General features: G+C 51.4%; 1 protein-coding gene across 1 annotated transcript in view; it reads left to right on the forward strand.

Annotated features, from left to right (window-relative positions):
- The window catches only part of FRMPD1 (FERM and PDZ domain containing 1), a 61092-nt gene that overhangs the window by 17592 nt on the left and 25503 nt on the right, over window positions 1-17997 (forward strand).

The following is a 17997-nucleotide window of genomic DNA, read 5'->3' on the forward strand; positions in this document are numbered from 1 at the left end:
GGTCAGGATGTTTGTCTGGCCATGCCCTGCAACGGGTCAGAGCAGCCTGTCTTGTTGCCTGATACAGCTCCACTCCTAATGTTCTTCCTGAGTGAGGGACTCTGGGGTGTGTGGTGTGGGTGTGCAAGCGAGCGTGCAAGTGCTGGTGATGATCCAGCTGGGTGAGCGGCGAGGAGGTTATGTGGCCATGGACTTGGGGAGTGGGGGTCTCTAGGGGTGAGACCACCGGAGGGGCTGGCTACTGGGGCAACCGGGGCAGTCCTGGGCAGCTCTGTATGTTTGGTGTGCGCGGGAGGGTCTGGTCCAGCAGCTGGAGTGGGGCCACGGCTTCAGGCCGTTGTATGGGCTTGTAGGTGCCAGCGACTGGTGACGCTGGGACCCAAGGGGGAGCTATACTGGGCTGCCAGTATCTGTGGCTGGCTGCTGGAGGGACCCACGCTGTACACGCACGGGCTGATAAACCGGAGAGGGGAACAAGCTGAGGCTGCGGGTGCTGATGTTGGATGATGTAAGCAACAGCCCCGGGCGTGTGGGTTTCGGCGCGCCTTTGGGGCACCTTCCCAGTCCCGCTGCTGCTCGGACCCGGCGGGCAACGGCGTGCAGCAGCTTCACCTCCATCAGGCACCCCCGGGGACACCCCGCCCCGCCCCCGGCCCCCGCCCCGCCCCCTTCCACCGGCAGGGGCGGGGCAACCCGCCCCCCGGCCCCGCCCCGCTGCCCGGCCCCGCCTTCCCGGGCAGAGGCCGCACCTGCCCCGCCGCCGGCGCCGCCGCGGGCTCCGCGCTCCGCTTCTGGCAGCAGGTAACGGGGCAGCTTCCGCAGCAGCGGCGGCGGCGGGCGGGGGTCCCCTCCCGTGCCGGGAGCTGCGGGAGCCCCCGACGGCGCGGCGGCTGCGGGGCCGCTTTTCCTTGCCGCCGGCTCGGTCCGGCCGGGCTCCGCCCTGCGCCCCTTGCAGCGGCCGCGGCTGCCCCGGGGCCCCTCGGGCGGGCTCCCCGCGTCGGTCGGCGCGGCCCCGCCGCAGCCTCCGCCGAGGAGCGGGCCGGGAGCCGCGGAGCGTCTGGCGGGGCGGGCCGGGGGCCCGACCGGCGTTGCCGCGGCGGGCGGGTGGGTTGGGCCCCGGTGGATCCCGGTGCCAGCGCAGGTGCGGAGCCGCGCGGGTCCGCCGGGACGCTCCAAAGCGGCTGGAGCGATGAGGTGGTGCAGTAAGTAGTGCCGCCGGTTGCGCTCCGCATCGGCTGTTTCTCCAAAGCCACGTGGAAAATTGCTTTGCTGCTGGAGGCAACGCCAACGGCAGGCGCGTCTGCCCCAAAACTGTCATCAAAGAAACCGGTGCTACCGGGCTGGCTTAGCCGGTCGCCAGGCTGATACGGTGGGAGAAATCCACGAACCCAGGACTCCAGCAGAAAGCCAGCACCTCTGAGTTCTGGTCTAGTGCCCTGCTGTTAGCTGCTATCCAGAAATACCCGTCTTGCTGGGTGGTAGCTGCTTGGACGGTGTCTGTGTGAATGAAATGGTCGTTACTTAGAGTTTCGTGTGCCTGACTTCGTTCAGGGGACTTGTTCAGTGGTTTTTGGGCCTGATCTTGCACCAAACGCCGTGAGGTAATTTTCTTTTTCAGCGGAGGAAGCTATACATGCCTCACTCCCCTCCCCCCCCTCCCCCGCAACCCCCAAACCGACAACAAAACGAGCAGATAAGTTCCCAACCCCTCACTGTTGTCGAATTCATAGTCAATTATTTTTGCCTTTTAACAATGGGATAATACTGTGAGAGGAATGTCACCTGAGCTGGGGGGAGCGGAAAGTCAGAGTGGCTTTAACATGCAAACATCAGATCCAGCATTCTGGAGAGCATCTTCATTACAAAGGACGGTGGTCTCAATAGGCAAAGGCGGGATCTCTGCAGGGCAGCTGGAGCACAGAGATCAGGCTCTGTGAAGGACAGCAGATAAGGGCGGGGTGGCATTGCGTATTCGGCTGGGCTGGGAGGTGTTACAGATTTGTGTTGCTGGCCAAAGTGATTGGATTTGTTCCGTTTGTATGTGCTCATGATGGCTATCTAACCGCTGACGACATACCTGCCAGCTTCCACCTGGGTATAACCTATTCTGGATTTGCATGCTGGTCTCCACCTCTTGAGCATCACACATTTTTGCTACTACTCTGCGACAGCTTGTCTGTGGCTCCCGTGTTGAAGACGGGTTTACTGCAGTACTGGGAAGCTATCTGAAATTTTTCCTTCCTGGCAGATTTGGCTGAGACAACCTGCTGATGGGATGTGGGAGATAAGGCTGAATGCTCTAAAGGGGCTGTAAGGCAAGAAGTGTTGGGAAACCCATTAGTTATGGGGGCCTTGTCCTGGAGGGGCAGTCCAGCTGGCCCAGAACCTCCAGAACTGGAGATGGAAATGATAGTCATGTTAAATAGGAGGCCCTCAGTGAATCGTTTCCTCTGCTTTGGCTCTTTCTGTGGTCCTGTTCCCGCTCCCATATGGGGTTCTCTGTAGCAAGGCAGAGAGAGAAATGTTCAGAGGGCTATCGTGTAACTGGATAAAAATCCAGGCTGGAAAAGAAAAAAAAAAATAAATTCTGGAAGTCTGCAAGGCAGCATTTCACTCTCCCTGCATAAATTCCAACTGACATCAGCTAGAGAGGCACGTGACCCTTGCCCCATCCCTCCATTTGTGAATCTGCCCGTGCAGCTCTAGGAAGACTGATGAGTAAGCTGTGGGACCAAACTGGTGGGAAGGCCAAAAGCAAATAATTGCAAGGATACAGCACAACTGCAAGGAAGAGGCTGGCCCTCTGTCCAGGTCCATGACGCTACAGGGATAATAGAGATGGAGACAGGTCTTTCTCAGACAAGAGTAGAGGGGTGAGAGGGCTCTGGATGGATAGGGGGCTTGAAAGAAGCCAGTGAAGCCTTCCAGGAGATGGCAGGTGAAGTTCTTCTCCACCCAAGCTTCCCAGTCATGTCCTGTACCAGATGCAGCTGCTATGGGAAAGAGTGGCTTGGCAGCAGAAGTGGTGGCATTCGTCTGCCTATGGCCTTGCAGCTGAGTGTGGAGCTTGCTGTGGTGGAGACTCCTTTGCTTCTGTAGTTTAGCCGTTGGTAGCAAGGCATATGGCACGCATTTCCAAGTGTAGTGCTATCTGATTTATCCTGCATTTCGCTCGTCTAAGTTTCAGTAAATGACACTCTAAATTCTTGCTGAGCAAGCTGCTAGCAAATAGAGAAGTGTGTTTAATGCTGGTTAGTTACCTGGGATCTAATTCTTGCAAAAAGCCTGGCATTTTTAAAGCTGAAGACAAGCTGTTAGGCTTCCATGAAGTGGCTCTGTGTGCAGCACGAAATTCCCAAATCAGTATTTTTCAAGGGCATGTATTTCCCCCTTTATTCTTCGTTTGTTGGCATTTACCAAAAGGCTACGCAGAAGTGGTTTCCCAGCATAAAGTCTCCATGCTTGGTGAAATCTGAGGCATGGGTAAAGATCATCTTTACCCACAGATGCGGAGGAACCTGGTTTGTTGCCTGCCCTGAACTTGTGTACGCTGAGGTGAGATTTCTTCTGGGTAAACAGTCCCAGGAAGACACTGGAAATACTCCAGAGTGCCAGACTTTACAGGCAGGGATTTTGGTCCAAGGTCTGCACCAGGACGTCGAGATCAGTGCCAATACGTGGAGTTCTGCACAGAATCTTCCCCGCCCCCGTTGCGCAAATTCTAAGTGGCATGACATTGTTGCAAACTGGGCTAGCTTCTTGGTTTCATGGTATTGTGCACACAGAAGCTGGGGAAGGGATCTGACGACACACTGAGGGAGACAGTTCTTTTTATCACTGTGAAAGTAAGTTACTCTTGGAAATTAGAGAGGAATATTCTTTCAGGGCTGTCAGTTCTTGTCCAGATAGATATAGCTAAAGGGATGATCTTCACGCACTTCCACACAAGTTTATTTTTAGAAGTGAAAGCTGTTCTGGAGGGGAGGTATCGATTTTTCTCCTTTCCACCTTGAACATTCTGTTTATTGTTTTCCTCAGTTTGTGTGTAATGGACCATACACAAAGCTATTCTTACTTCTCCCCTTTACTCTAAATACATAAGCCTTTGCTAAAACAATTTTTATTTGGTGCCTGAAGTCTTTGCATGCTATGCCCAGAACCTCATATTTTAAAACTGTCATGGTTTAACCCCAGCACGCAACTAAGTACCATGCAGCTGCTTGCTCACTCTTTCTTTTTTTTTTCTTTTCCCCCAAGCCGACTCATGGGATGGGGAGGAGTACTGGAAAAAGGTAAAACCCATGGGTTGTGGTAATAACAATTTAATAATTGAAATGAAAAAAATACTACTAATAATTGGAATGAAAAGGGATATAGCAAAAAGAGAAATCAAACTCAGAGGGGGGGGAAAAAACCCCAAAGTGATGCACAATACCATTGCTTATCACTCACTGACCGATGCCCAGCCAGTGCCTGAACAGCGAGCAGCAAGCCTGGCCAGCTCCCCCAGTTTCTATGCTGAGCATGATGTTCTATGGTATGGAATATCCGTTCAGCCAGTTTGGGTCAGCTGTCCTAGCTGTGCCCCCTCCCAATTTCTTATGCCCCCTCCAGCCCTCTTGCTGGCAGGGCCCAAGAAACTGAAAAGCCTTAGTGCAAACATTACTTAGCAATAACTAAAAACATTACTGTGTTATCAAGGTACGAAATTTAAACCACAGCAACACAGCACTATACCACCTACTAAGAAGAAAACTAACTCTATGCTAGCCGAAACCAGGACAAAAAGTAATTCAGCTGTGGGATCTTTTATGTCTGCAGGAAAGCGGAGCACAATGAGGGTGCAGACTTGCCAATGACTTCAGAAAGCAAGCTAACAGCTGGCACTGCCCTGCAGATTGGTTGGGAAGAGCACCAGTGAATGGTTAACTTGTGCCTCGTGGTCACTAATAACTTCTGGCCTCCAGCAGTACATCTGGTCAAGCTGAAAGAGACAAAGGGACCATCTTCATGACTATGTGGCAGAAATAGATGTGATCTGGCAGGACCGCTCACCCTGTTCCTTGATGTTTGTGTCTGTTCTCAGGCAAACTACAACATGTGTTCTCCCTGAGTCTGACCAGGTGTTACTTGGCTTTTGTTTAAAGATGCTACATGACAAATTCCTCTGGGCCTCTTGGAAGATGGCTCTACTAGGTGATGCTGTGGAGCTTCAGCTTCACCCTTCAGCCAGCCAGCGGCCACTGGTAACTTCCTCTGTTGTTCTGCTGCAACAAAGCCCTGCTCCAGGGCTTGGCATGGAGCCACCTTGCCAGCAGCGCTGGCACCAGGTCCCAGCAGCACTGAGTCTGTGCCCTCACCAATAAGCCATGTGTCTGCAGGTTGCACGGGGTCCCGTGCCATTCCTCTCCTCCATGGGCACTTCAACCCAAGACCTTGCCGGTCCAGGGGCGCATCCCCAGGGCAGGTTCCCCTGCAGGCTGTGGCTGGGGCTCTGAGAAGCTTTGTCTCAAGTGACATGCATCTGTGAAAATACTGTGGTCTTTCTGAGCCAGAGCATGTCTGTGTAAAACCTGACCAGTGCTGTGGGAAAGAGGAAGGTGGGAGGACTCAGGCAGTCAGAACACGCATGTACAGGCAGCGCAGGCGGTGTCTCTGGAGATGTTCCTCCAGAAGGTCTTCCTGGGAAGCCTTATCTGTGTATAGCAATTGCATCAGGCAGCATTCAGCAGCACCATGGCCTGAAGCAGAACCTCCTCTGTCTTCCCTGGGTTGCCAAGTGCTCGGAATTCTCCTGCTGACTCTTTTTGACTTAATGTCAGGTGGAAAATTTCTTTGTTGTTTTGGCAGGGGGCTTTTTTTTTTTTCCTCCTGGCAGCAGCTGTTTGTAGGCGGAAACCTGGGTTTCCAATAACACTAAAAAGCAGCTGTGCTTTTTTTTTTCTTCTTTTTTTTTTTTTTTCCCCTTCTGTGGGGGTTGGTAATAGTGGTAATTATTTTCCTGACATGACAAAGAAGTGCTGAACGTAGAAGGTTTTTCTATTTTGGATGAGAAGGAAATAATGCTATGACTTAGCAGCACTTCGTGAGAACTGCAGCATGAGTGCGTGGTATTTCTGACATGGATTATGCCTTCTGAAACACTTCATGGCTTTCTTACCATATGAGGTGCTTCTTTCCTCCTTTAAGACTGGAGGATACAGTGCAGCATGGCAGGAGTCCAGTCAAGGACCGTGACTTCCTCAGTAGCTGCAGAAGGCATCAGAAGTGACACTTCCTCAAGCTGCTGTGGTCTGTCTGGTTCACACAGTGTTGGTCTGTTTTTCCCCATTCCAAAGCTGCCTTGGCTCTAAGGATGGATGGATGAGTGGGCGTGGTGGTGGCTGTCCCTTTGCTGCTTGAGCTGTGATGAGCCACTCAAGTGCAAAGTATGTTCATCCTGTAGAAACAAAACCCTAAAACCCCCAGGTGCGTGGATGGCTTCATGAAAAACTGAATCAGATTGGTGCTTATGCCTAAGGTGGTTGGTGACAGCAGCTGACAAGCCAGAACTTGCTCAGCTGCTCACTGAAAACATGGTAATCCGAGGTGGTGACTGCTTGCTTGAATGGCTGGAGAAGGCTTGTGCACAGTGGCACTGTGATCAGATGGTGGTAGACTTGGCTGGTCTTGCTTGGCAGACAAGGTGATGTGTTTGTGGAACAGCACAGGTTCTCCTGGCTGCCAATAGCGGGAGATGGACAGAAGAGTGTGTAGGATTCTTCTGGAGTGCTGCCCCCGGACCAACCTGAAGGGACATGGCCGTACATCTGCACAGCACTAGGTCACGAGCTTGCTGACCCACTGGCTGGTGCTGTAGGGCTCCGTCCCCTTTTTAATCAAGTCGAAGCTGGTCATTTTCTGGGTCCAAGCTCTGCTTTCGTAACGTGGAGAGGCCAGGATGAAGAGCTCAGGACTGTCACGCAGTCAGAGGGACATCAGGTCAGCTGTGAAGTCCTTGGTAAGGAGAGCAGGCCACCCTGTGGTACTAAAGCAATTATAACCAGGGACCCAGAGGTGATCAGACAAGCGGCTGACATAAGAGTGTAGAGGATAAACTCTGCTGAACAGACCTCGGTCCTGTTAGTGACATCTGGCAATATCGAGCAGTGTCAAGGGAATGTTTTCCTTCTGAGGAGAAGCAGTGCTGCTGTAATGGGTAAGGGGACTGACATCATGGCGCACAAGGATGTTTACGGCCATGGGGAGGATCCTGCTCTGGACCTTCTTCCCTGGGCAGCGGGATGAGTCCCAGATGGGCCCATGACTCTCACAGGCAGAAAGTTGTGTGTGGACAGTTTGGGCAGGCCTTTGATCTGGGCAAGCCCCATGTGAATCCAACGTGTCTCTGCAAAAACCAGGGAAACATCACAGACTTGCTCAGGGAAAACTTCTCCTGCTTCTCTTGACTTAGGAGACAGGATGACCATAGTGGGTTTTTTTATTTATTTTATTTTATTTCCTTTTTGCATGGGTTATGTTATTTAAATGTGTGATTGTGGAAACTATAACAGCAACAGCTCAGTCACAGCCAAATAATGAAAGCAGCGTGGCTCACCCCAGCCCATGTGTTCCTTTTTCCTTAACTGTTCACCTGCCTTGCTGCAGGGGCTGGAGATGGGAGTCATGGCTGGGGCCTGTAAGGATCCTTGATTTCCGTAAAAAAACCCACCAAACATCTTTGTCATTGGAAGAGAAAGGAGACCTACCCTGTCAATGTCCGCTGTATTTGCATAGAGATGAGCCTGGGGAGACTCCCAGGGGATGTGGAAGCTGGGAGGTAAATGAGTCAGAGCATCTCAGTGGCTTTTCAGGGTTGGTGTCTTGGGTAAAATGTCTCCTAAGAAGAGAAGAGCCCTAGTGGGCCAGGTGCTACACAGGCAGAAACATCCTTGGAGCGGTTTCTAGTATCATCTTCCCACCTGGGATTTACTTGCATTCTGGTGGGAGCGCAGGTTGCCATGGAAGCTTTAATCTCAGTCCTGTGGCCCAGCTATCTTCCCTGACCATATCTCGGAGAGTATCTTTAGAAGCCATTGTGGAAAAAACTGAAAATTACTGTTCTGTCCTAGTGTCTTGTCAGGGCTGGCTGACCTTCAAAAGCTTTGCTGCAGAGATGCCCAGCCTGCCAAAAGTGTCTTCTGATGCAGCCCAGGCTCACAATGAACTATGTAAAGAATGAGCTCAGTTTTCTGCTGCCTGCCTAGGAGGCAAAGAATGTGCTTACGCCCTGGTGGTACTTGGACAAGAACAGCAGCTGAAGGAGCAGACATCACCAGTTGTGATCGATACCTCCTTACCTGTAGTTGACCCATTACGTGACCCAGATCCTCCTGGCTGGTTGGCAGAGGCGTGCATTCAGCTGTTTGGGAACCTGCCTGTTCTCCTGAACCTGCAGCTGCCTGACTCGAGGAGCTCCACACCCGGTTCTGCTGTTGAGTGTGAAGACTCCTTCCTTGGCTGAGGGACCACAGATGGAGTCTCTTGTCTGACAGAAGCCCGTGATTTCTCTGGAGCCAGGGGCATTCATTGGCTCTGGAGGACTTCAAAAGGAACTTGGGCTGAACCTTTCTTTTGCTATCCCTGTGATCTCTGGAAGCAGGTGGAAAAAACATGGGGCTTTCTGGCAGCAGAGAGGCCAAGCATTACCTGAAGGACTTCTTTGTGCTCTTCTCCAAACCAAGGAGACCGGCCATATGGCAAAAGCACATCCTGCTTCTAAAGTTTCTGCTTTACAGACCTTATGAGGGCAGCATGCAGCACATAACTGGTATCCAGAGAAGACCATGCCTGATGAGTTGGGGTAGTCTGGGCAGGGACCAGCACCACTTCATCTCTGAACTGCACAGTGTGAGGATGTGTCACCAGCTACACAGGAGGTAAAATCATAGAATCACAGGTTGGTTTGCGTTGGAAGGGACCTTTAAAGACCATCTAGCCCACCCCCCCTGCAATGAGCAGGGACACCTTCAACTAGATCAAGTTGCTCAGAGCCCCATCCAGCCTGGCCTTGAGTGTTTCCAGGGACGGGGCACCTACCGCCTCCCTGGGAAACCTGTGCCAGTGTTTCACCACCTCCGTTGTCACAAATGTCTTCCTTATATCAAGTCTGGGTTGACCCTCTTTTAGCTGAAAACCACTACCCCTTGTACTATCGCTACAGACCCTGCTAAAAAGTCTGTCCCCATCTTTCTTATAAACCCCCTTTAAGTTCTGAAAGGCCACAGTAAGGTCTCTCTGGAGCTTTCTGTTCTCCAGGCTGAGGAACCCCACCTCCCTCAGCCTTTCCTCATAGGAGAGGTGCTCCAGCCCTCTGATCAGTTTTGTAGCCCTCCTCTGGACCTGCTCCAACAGCTCCAGGCCTTTCTTGTACTGGGGGCCCCAGAGCTGGATACAGTACAGCACATGGGATCCCACCAGAGCAGAGCAGAGCAGAGGGGCAGAAGCACGTCTCTCAGCCTGGTGTCCATGCCGCTTCTTATGCAGTCCAGGGTGCTGGTGGGTTTCTGGGCTGTGAGCGCATATTGCCAGCTCATGTCCAGCTTTTCATCCACCAGTACCCCCAAGGCCCTCTAGGCAGGGCTGCTCTCAATCCCTTCATCCCCCAGCCTGTGTGGATACCAAGGGTTGCTGTGACGCAGGCACAGCAGCTTGCACTTTGCCTTGTTGAACTCATGAGGTTCACATGGGCCCATTTCTCAAATTTATCCACGTCCCCCTAAATGGCATCCCATCCCTCATGCATGTCAACTGCACCACACAGCTTGGTGTCATTTGTAGACTTGCTGAGGATGCACTTAATCCTGCTGTGTCACTGATGAATATATTAAACAGTACTTGTCCCAGTATAGACCCCCTGAGGGACACCACTGATCTCCATCTGGACACTGAGCCATTGACCACTACCCTTTGGATGCAACCATTCACCCAGTTCCTTATCACCGCCATCAAATCCATCTCTATCCAATTTAGAAATTTGTGGGGGACCCTATCCAAGGCCTTACAAAGTCCAGATAGGTGACATCAGTAGCTCTTCCTTTGTCCTCTGATGTAGTCACTCCATTGTAGAAGACAGCTGGGTTGGTCAGGCAAGAAGTGCCATCGGTGAAGCCAGGCTGGCTGTCTTGAATTACCTCCTTGTCCTCTGTGAGCCTTAACATAGTGTCTAGGAGTATCTGTTCCATGATCTTCCCAGGCACAGAGGTGAGGCTAGCAGCTTGGTAGTTCCCAGGGTCCTCCTTTCTACCCTTCTAAAAAATGGGTGCAATGTTTCCCTTTTTCCACTCAGTGGAGACTTCACCTGACTACCATGACTTTTCCGATATCAGGGAGTGCCTTGGCAACTACATCAGCTGGTTCCCTCAGGGCTCCTCGATGCATCTCATCAGGTCCCATAGACTTACATATGTTCAGGTTCCTCAGGTGGTCTGAAGCTTGATCTCATACAGTGCTCCTCCAGTCCCTGCTTTGAGGTCTAGCGAGATTGCTGGTGAAGACTGAGTCAAAAAAGTTGTTGAGTACCTCAGTCTTTTACTCGTCCATTTTTACCAGCTTGCCAGTTGTGTTCTTCAGGGGTGTGTGCTTTCTTTGACCTTCCTTTTCTGGCTGACATGCCTATAGAAGCCCTTTGTATCCCTTGCCAAGTTCAGCTCCAGCTGTGCCTTGGCCTTCCTGACCCCATCCCTACACAACTGGGCAACATCCCTATGCTCTTCGCAGGATACCTGTCCCTGCTTCCACTGCCTGTGCATTTTCTTCTTCCCTTTAGTTTGTCCAGCACGTGTAGATGCACCGTCATTCACGTTAACAGTTGACTGACCTTCCAAATCCAGACCCACATGCCTGTTGTATAGAGGCACCTGGGAAGGTGAGGTGGGCAAGGAGGGGGTTCACCTGCTGCCCCAGGCATAGACTTGCCTCCATTCACTCCTTTCCTTCAAGTTTACTGCTTTCTGCCTAGTGATGGGAGGATCACTTTGATCTTGTGTTTTTCTCGTGGATGTTTCTGCCTCAGGGAGGGCAGAGCATGGTTCCGCTAGCACCTTCAGCCTTTTCGGCAAGAATAGCTACAGTCTGGATAGTGGCAGGACTGTGGACTTGCTTATGTTCCTCTACCAAGAAAAGGCAAAGATATGATGAAATGCACAACCCTGTCATGGCTATTTTTCACAGCTTGTTCTGGAAGAGGGCTTTTACAGCTGCAGTGCACAGCATCCTCATAGCACCACATGCCTAGCACGGACACCTCTGCTTTGTCTCCACAGGAACTGCTGAAGTTCAGCATCACTGTGATTACTTTGAATCCCATGAGCTCTGCTCTGGAATTAGCTGTCTGTCAAAGGACAACAGTAAAGATGAGACTCTGAGGCTGCGTTAGCAGCGATGAGTGGTGTTTGTACCAGCAGTCTTGCTGCAGCTCCATAAAGGAGCATTTGGAAGAGGACAGGAGGCCATTTTTGGAGCTGGAAGCCTTTGCTGAGGAGCAGCAGCCTGCTTTTTAAAGACCTAACCCGGTGCACAGGTTTTGACCTTGCATCAAAAGAGAGATACAGCTTCGATGAAAAGCAGAGGGAACCAGCACAAAGCACTGTGTTTACACTTCGGGCCGTAGCCCTCACTGCTGTTGAATTTTGCTGCCTTTATTTTCAACACCACACATTTTGACTGCAAGCCCTAAGGCTTCTCCAGTTAAGAGAAACATTCTGCAGAAGGAATGGCCTCCCCTACGGCAGCTGCTGGGGAGGTTGCTGGTGGTGTTGGGGTCCTTGGCATGTTAGGGTGGCCAGAGGCAGGGCTTGTGTCTTCCATGATCAGACAACCTTGTTGCACGTGGTGAGGCTCCCTGTGAAGGCTATGTGGGATTAGCTGGAGCTTAGAGGTTGGAGCTGGCTGCTCTCCTGATTACTATAGGGTGGCCGGGGGACTGACTTGGAGATGGGAGGTGGAAGAAGCCTTAGAAGCCCTTTACTCCCTTAGGGAATTCACATGTGAGTCAGGGAGTACTACATTAATCTTTGAGTAGCTGCACAGGCCCCTGATATGTGCTCCTTATACCCCACAGAGAGCAAGTTACAGTAATTGGGTACCTGCTGCCAAGCCTGGCTTCATCTTCCGCTGGCAGCATCATCAGGGCTGGCAGCAACAGTGTTAAGGCAAATGCTGATCATCTGCTTTTCAAGAAGAAGGGTGCATCTTGTAAAGAAGAAAATGTAGCTGTTCCAGATCTGCTCTAAATAGACGTATTATCATAGTAATATTTGTGTCGTAGCTGATGATTCCCAGTATTTAGAACAAATCAGGCCCCAAACTTCAGGAAATTTAACGCAACCAACCACCTTTAATTCCTCTCCGTTTGCCTCATGAGGATGCAGCTGGGATCGTGTATCAAAGGTATTTTTGTTGCTGCTCTAAGGGTCAGATACTTCACTCCCATAGTAAGAATTAAACTGAATCTGAAACTTCCAGCCACCAGTACAACTCTAGAGCAGGGGCTCTAGGAATGTCCATATGAGGGAGGCTGGGCTGTGGTAAGTTGTTAGTGCTGATGTGAAGATCTTTAAGTGCACCCTCTGTGTTGCCTGCAGCTGGATGCCCTGCCCTGCCAAGTGAATCACTGATGTCCACAAGAGGTTTTGAGATATTTTCAGGGAGATGCAGGTGCAAGTTGCCCCTTTAAAGCAAAAGAAAGGGATTTTCTTCAGCTGGCTTGACCCCCTTGGACAATGTCTGTGGGAGAAGGCAGAAGATGGGTCATTTTTCTCACTGTGTCCTAGCACTCGGAGCTCAGCACAGACAGCTGGAGTCAGGCAAAATCACAGACTGGCTGGGGTTGGAAGGGACCTTTGGAGATCATCTAGACCAACCCCCTGCTCAGGCAGGCTCTCCTAAAGCAAGTCACACAGAGTTGTGTCCAGGTGTGTTTCGTACGTCTCCAGAGAAGGAGATGCCACAGCCTCTCTGGGCAGCCTCTTCCAGCACTCCGTCACCCTCAAAGAAAAGAAGTTTTTCCTCGTGTTCAGAAGGAACCTCCTGTGTTGCAGATTGTGCCTGTTGCCTCCGTCCTGGTCCTGTCACTGGGCACCACTGAAAAGAGCCCAGCCCCGTCCTCCTGACACTCGCCCTTAAGGTATTTGCAGATACTGACAAGATCCCCTCTCAGTCTCCTCCAGGCTAAACAGGCCCAGCTCCCTCAGCCTGTCCTCACGAGAGAGATGCTCCAGCCCCCTCATCAGCTTCGTACCCCTCCACTGGAGCCTTTCCAGTAGCTCCCTGTCCCTCTTGAACTGGGCAGCCCAGCACTGGGTACAGCACTCCAGATGCGGCCTCACCAGGGCGGAGCAGAGGGGGAGGGTCACCTCCCTCCACCTGCTGGCCCCGCTCCTCCTCATGGACCCCAGGATCCCCCTGGCCACCTTGGCCACAAAGTCACACGGCTGGCCCATGGGCATCTTGCTGCCCACCAGCACTCCCAGGTCCCAGTCCGCAGAGCTGCCCCCCAGCAGGTCAGCCCCAGCCCGTACTGGTGTGGGGGGCTGTTCCTCCCCAGGTGCGGGACCCTACACTTGCCTTTGCTGAACTTCATTAGGTTGCCCTCCACCCAGCTCTCCAGCCTGCCCAGGTCTCACTGAATGGCAATGCAGCCATCTGATGTATCAAGCCGCTCCTCCCAGTTTTGTATCATCACCAAACTTTCTGGGGGTGCTCTTGGTGCCTTCATCCAGATCACCGATGAAAAGGTTGAACAGGACTGGACCCAGCACTGACCCCTGGGGAACACCGCTAGCTACAGGCCTCCAGCCAGATTTTGTGCCCCTGGACACAGCCCTCTGAGTGCTGCCGTTCAGCCAGTTCTCGATCCACCTCACTGTCCGCTCATCTCACCCACATTCCTTAAGTTTGTGCATGAGGATGTTATGAGAGACAGTACCAAAGCCTTGCTGAGGTCAAGACAGACAACATCTGCTGCTCTCCCCTCATCTACCCAAGCCAGTCGTTCCATCAGAGAAGGCTATCAGGTTGGTCAAGCGTGATTTCCCCTTGGTGAATCTATGTTGACTACTTCTGATAACTTTCTTTTCTTCCGCATGCTTAAGAGGTGACATCCAGGATGAGCTGTTGTATCCCCTTTTCAGGGATAGAGGTGAGGCTGACCAACCTGTAGTTCCCTGGGCTTTCCTTCTTGCCCTTTTTGAAGACAGGAGTGACACTGGCTTTCCTCCAGTCCTCAGGCACCTCTCCTGTCCCCCATGACCTTTCACAGGTGATGGGGATTGTCTTGGCAATAACATCTGCCAGTTCCCTGAGCGCTTGGGTGGTGCATCCCATCGGGGCCCATGGATTTGTGGGTGCCAGGTTTGCTTAAGTGATCTCTAACCTGATCCTCCTCAATCGAGGCAGACTCTTCCTTTCTCCACACTTCCTCTCTTGCCCCTGGGGTCTGGGATTCCTGAGGGCTATCCTTAGCAGTAAAGACTGAAGCAAAGGAAGCATTCAGTGACTCTGCTTTCTGTGTGTCCTTTTTCACCAGGGCACCCACCTCATTCAGCCATGGGCCCACATTTTCCCTAGTCACCCTTCTCCTGCTGCTGTACTTGAAGAAGCCCTTCTTGTTGTCCTTGACCTCCCTCACCAGATTTAATCCCAATGGACCTTAGCCTTCCTCATCACATCCCTGCATACTCTGACAACGTTCCTATATTCCTTTCAAATGGCTTGTCCCTTTTTTTGCATCCCATAAACTTCCTTATTCTGTTTGAGGTTTTTCAGAAGCTTCTTGCTCGTCCATGCAGGTTCTCCTGCCCCCTTTGCTTGATTTCTTACTCATAGGGGTGCACCAATACTGAACTTGAAGAAAGTGATGCTGGAATATTAGACGTTCTCTTGGACCCCCTACCTTCCAGAGCCCTAACCCATGGGATTCCTCCAAGTAGGTCCTTGAAGAGGCCAAAATTAGCTCTCCTGAAGTCCAGGGTTGTAATCCTACTTGTTGTCCTGTGTCTTCCATGCAGGATCCTGAACTCCACCATCTCAGGGTCACTACAGCCAAGGCTGCTCCCAGCCTTCACATCCCCAGCCAGTCCTTCTTACTGAGTATAAGGTCTAGGAGCACACCTCACCTCATTGGCTCCTCCACCACCTGTGTCAAAAAGTTATCAGCAACACTTTGCAGGAACCTCTTGGACTGTATGTGCCTAGCTGTGTTGTTTTTCCAGAAGATAGCATGGTGGTTGAAGTCCCCAAAAGAACCAGGGCCTCTGATTGTGGGGCTACCTTCAGCTGTCTGTAGAAGGCCTCATTGATGTCCTATTCCTGATCAGGGGGCCTGACCGACAACAATGTCCCCCGTGTTGGCCTGCCTCTTAATCTTTACCCATAAGCTCTCAACTCACTCTTTGTCCATGCCCAGGCAGAGCTGAATACATTCCTATTGCTCCCTCACAGAAAGAACAATTCCACCACCTCTCCTGCTGGCCTGTCTCTCCTAAAAAGTACACATCAACCATGGCAGCATCCTGCTCATGCGAGCTATCCCCCCGTGTCTCTGTAACAGCAACGAGGTCACGGCCCTGTGACTGCACACAGATCTCTAATTCTTCCTGCTTATTCCCCATGCTGCATGCGTTGGTGTACAGGCATTTCAGAGAGGTAATTGAGCAGGCAGGGTGCAAGGGGATCCACCCTTGAGGTGGCTGGGCTTCTGGCGCTCAGCTTGGCAGGCAGCTAAGGAGCATACATCACTGTTCTGGTTGGCCTGGCTTATTCCCCAGTTTGATGCGATGGCGTGAGCATTGCCAATTTGGACCCATGCCCCCGAGCCCTGCAATTTAAAGCCCGCCTCACCAAGCTGGCCAGCCTGCTGCCAAAGAGTCCCTTGTCTCTTCTAGACAGGTCTCATCCCTCCCTAACAAGCTATAGTCATTGAAAAATGACCTGCCTGCCCATGGTGTCCTCTTGTGTGCTCCCCCCTAGGCTGCTTGTTCTGGTTGCTCTCAGGTGGCCTGCCTGATGTCTCTGGCAGAATCAAAAACCTGTATAAGAAAAGCAACCATGCTGAATATCCTGAAGATAACCTCGGTTATCCTTGTTCTGTCTGCTAGTTACTCCGAGGAAGTCTGGATTGCGGCCTAGTGCGGTCTCAGCAATGCGTGCTCTTGCAAGGTGCCGGTGGGGAAAAAATTGCAGCAAAAGAGCAAGGACTGTGTTCCCTCAAACCCCTGTACTCTTTGTAGCCTTGCAGGGCTGCTGGCCACATGCGCTGTGGTTTGTATGTTGAAGGCTTGCTGCATGGGCAGTGAATCACGAGCCACAGTCCTCTGTTCACCCAGAGGAGCACTGAAGTGTCACAGCTTTTTGTCAGTACCCATTATTGTGACTGCACTTTGAGGATCGGGGGGAATGGCACATTATACACTCTTTGGTTTTTATTATTGCCTTTCTTGAAATTGCTCACCACTGTCTGGCATCCTTTACAATAAGTACTTAGAAAGATGTTTCCAAAAGCCCAGATGAGTGAAGATATGGGTGGACCACATCCAGAGGTGTTTTATGACAGCTTATTGCAACTATTTCTACTCATGCAGTTCTCTGCCATCAGTGAGTGGAGGAAACCGGCTGATTCTCACTACTGCTGTTGCTGCTACATTTTGATGGTAATGAACACTTTAAAACAAAAATGCAGTTTGAAAAGTAGCAGAAAAAGATTTTCCATCAGAAAATTTCAGTTTGATGAGTTAATACTTTCCATGTAACGACATGAGAAAATGTGAAATGTTTTCCTTGAAAGTGGGTTTGGTTTTTGTTTTTTTTCCTGCCAGTCAAATCTGAGCTAGCTGGCTGAGTACTCCTCCATTTGGTGCTTTCTGCCTGATTGCACAGTTGGCACCCATTTATCAATGGCTTCCTCTCCTTGTATGATGGGCTGCCACCGACTTTCTGCTCCACTTTGGAGTGGGCAAGAACTGAGTGAGGTGAGGTCACATCTGTGTTATCCTTGTTTGCAGCCTTCTGTGCCACTGCAATGGCTGAAGGGGAGGCTATGGAACAGGAGGCTGGCGGGGAGCAGTGTTCTCGCTGCTGTGGTAGATGTGCATGACACACAGACAGTGAAGGCTGGTAGTTCTTGTGTCCTTTCCCTCCATGCAGGTGACAATGCACTTACCCACAACTGCTCTCAGTTGCACTGCCCCGTGGCTGCCTGCTGTGAGGTTTCCCAAGGTTCTGATCTTCAAGTCAGTGTTGTTCCTGAAGAGCCAGAACCACCCACCCAGGTTTCCTCTGACACACCAAGCAATGGCCACGTGAATGGGTCAGTTAGCCACACAAATGCCTGACAAGTCTTAATTTCCTCTGCCAGAGTTTAGGGATCCTTGTGTATTAGGATCCTAGCCCACTCAGGCTGCTTAGTGATGTGCTCAACAGCTTAAGGGCTTGGCTCAAAAATAGTTGCGAAAGGGCAGGTGGGAGAAGGACTCAGGTTGGAGGGTTCATAGGACGTCTTTGAAGCAAGGAGGTGGTGCGAGCTGCACAACGCATGATGGATCTGTGCAAAAGATTGAGTAGTCCTGTCCTACTCAGTGGATGTGTGGGTGCTGTCTGCCCTGGGGACACCGTGAAAAAGAAGGCTGCTGCCTTGTGTTTTGCTCTGTTATAGGGAAATACCTACCAAAACTGCTTCTTCTAAGACACCTATTGTTTGGCTCAAACATTCTGGTTTATTAAAGGACATTGTGCGTTTTTTTCTCTTAGTATTGCATCTGGGTTTTTTCAGCATTTATGTTTGTTCCTCAGGCTTTTCCTCCTGCGGGTTAAGAGGTTTTGTCCAGAAATAGCGTTTTGTGAAGCACAGCAAAAGCGTAGAAAAGAAAGGCTGGCTTTCTGCAAAGAAGTAAAAGGTACGGAGCAGTGTTAGAGTGTGGAGCTGTACATGGAGGTAGTGAGAAAGCACCAGAGAACAACTAA

Source organism: Falco peregrinus, chromosome Z (assembly GCF_023634155.1).
Source record: "Falco peregrinus isolate bFalPer1 chromosome Z, bFalPer1.pri, whole genome shotgun sequence".
In the NCBI taxonomy this organism is placed as follows: Eukaryota; Metazoa; Chordata; class Aves; order Falconiformes; family Falconidae; genus Falco; species Falco peregrinus.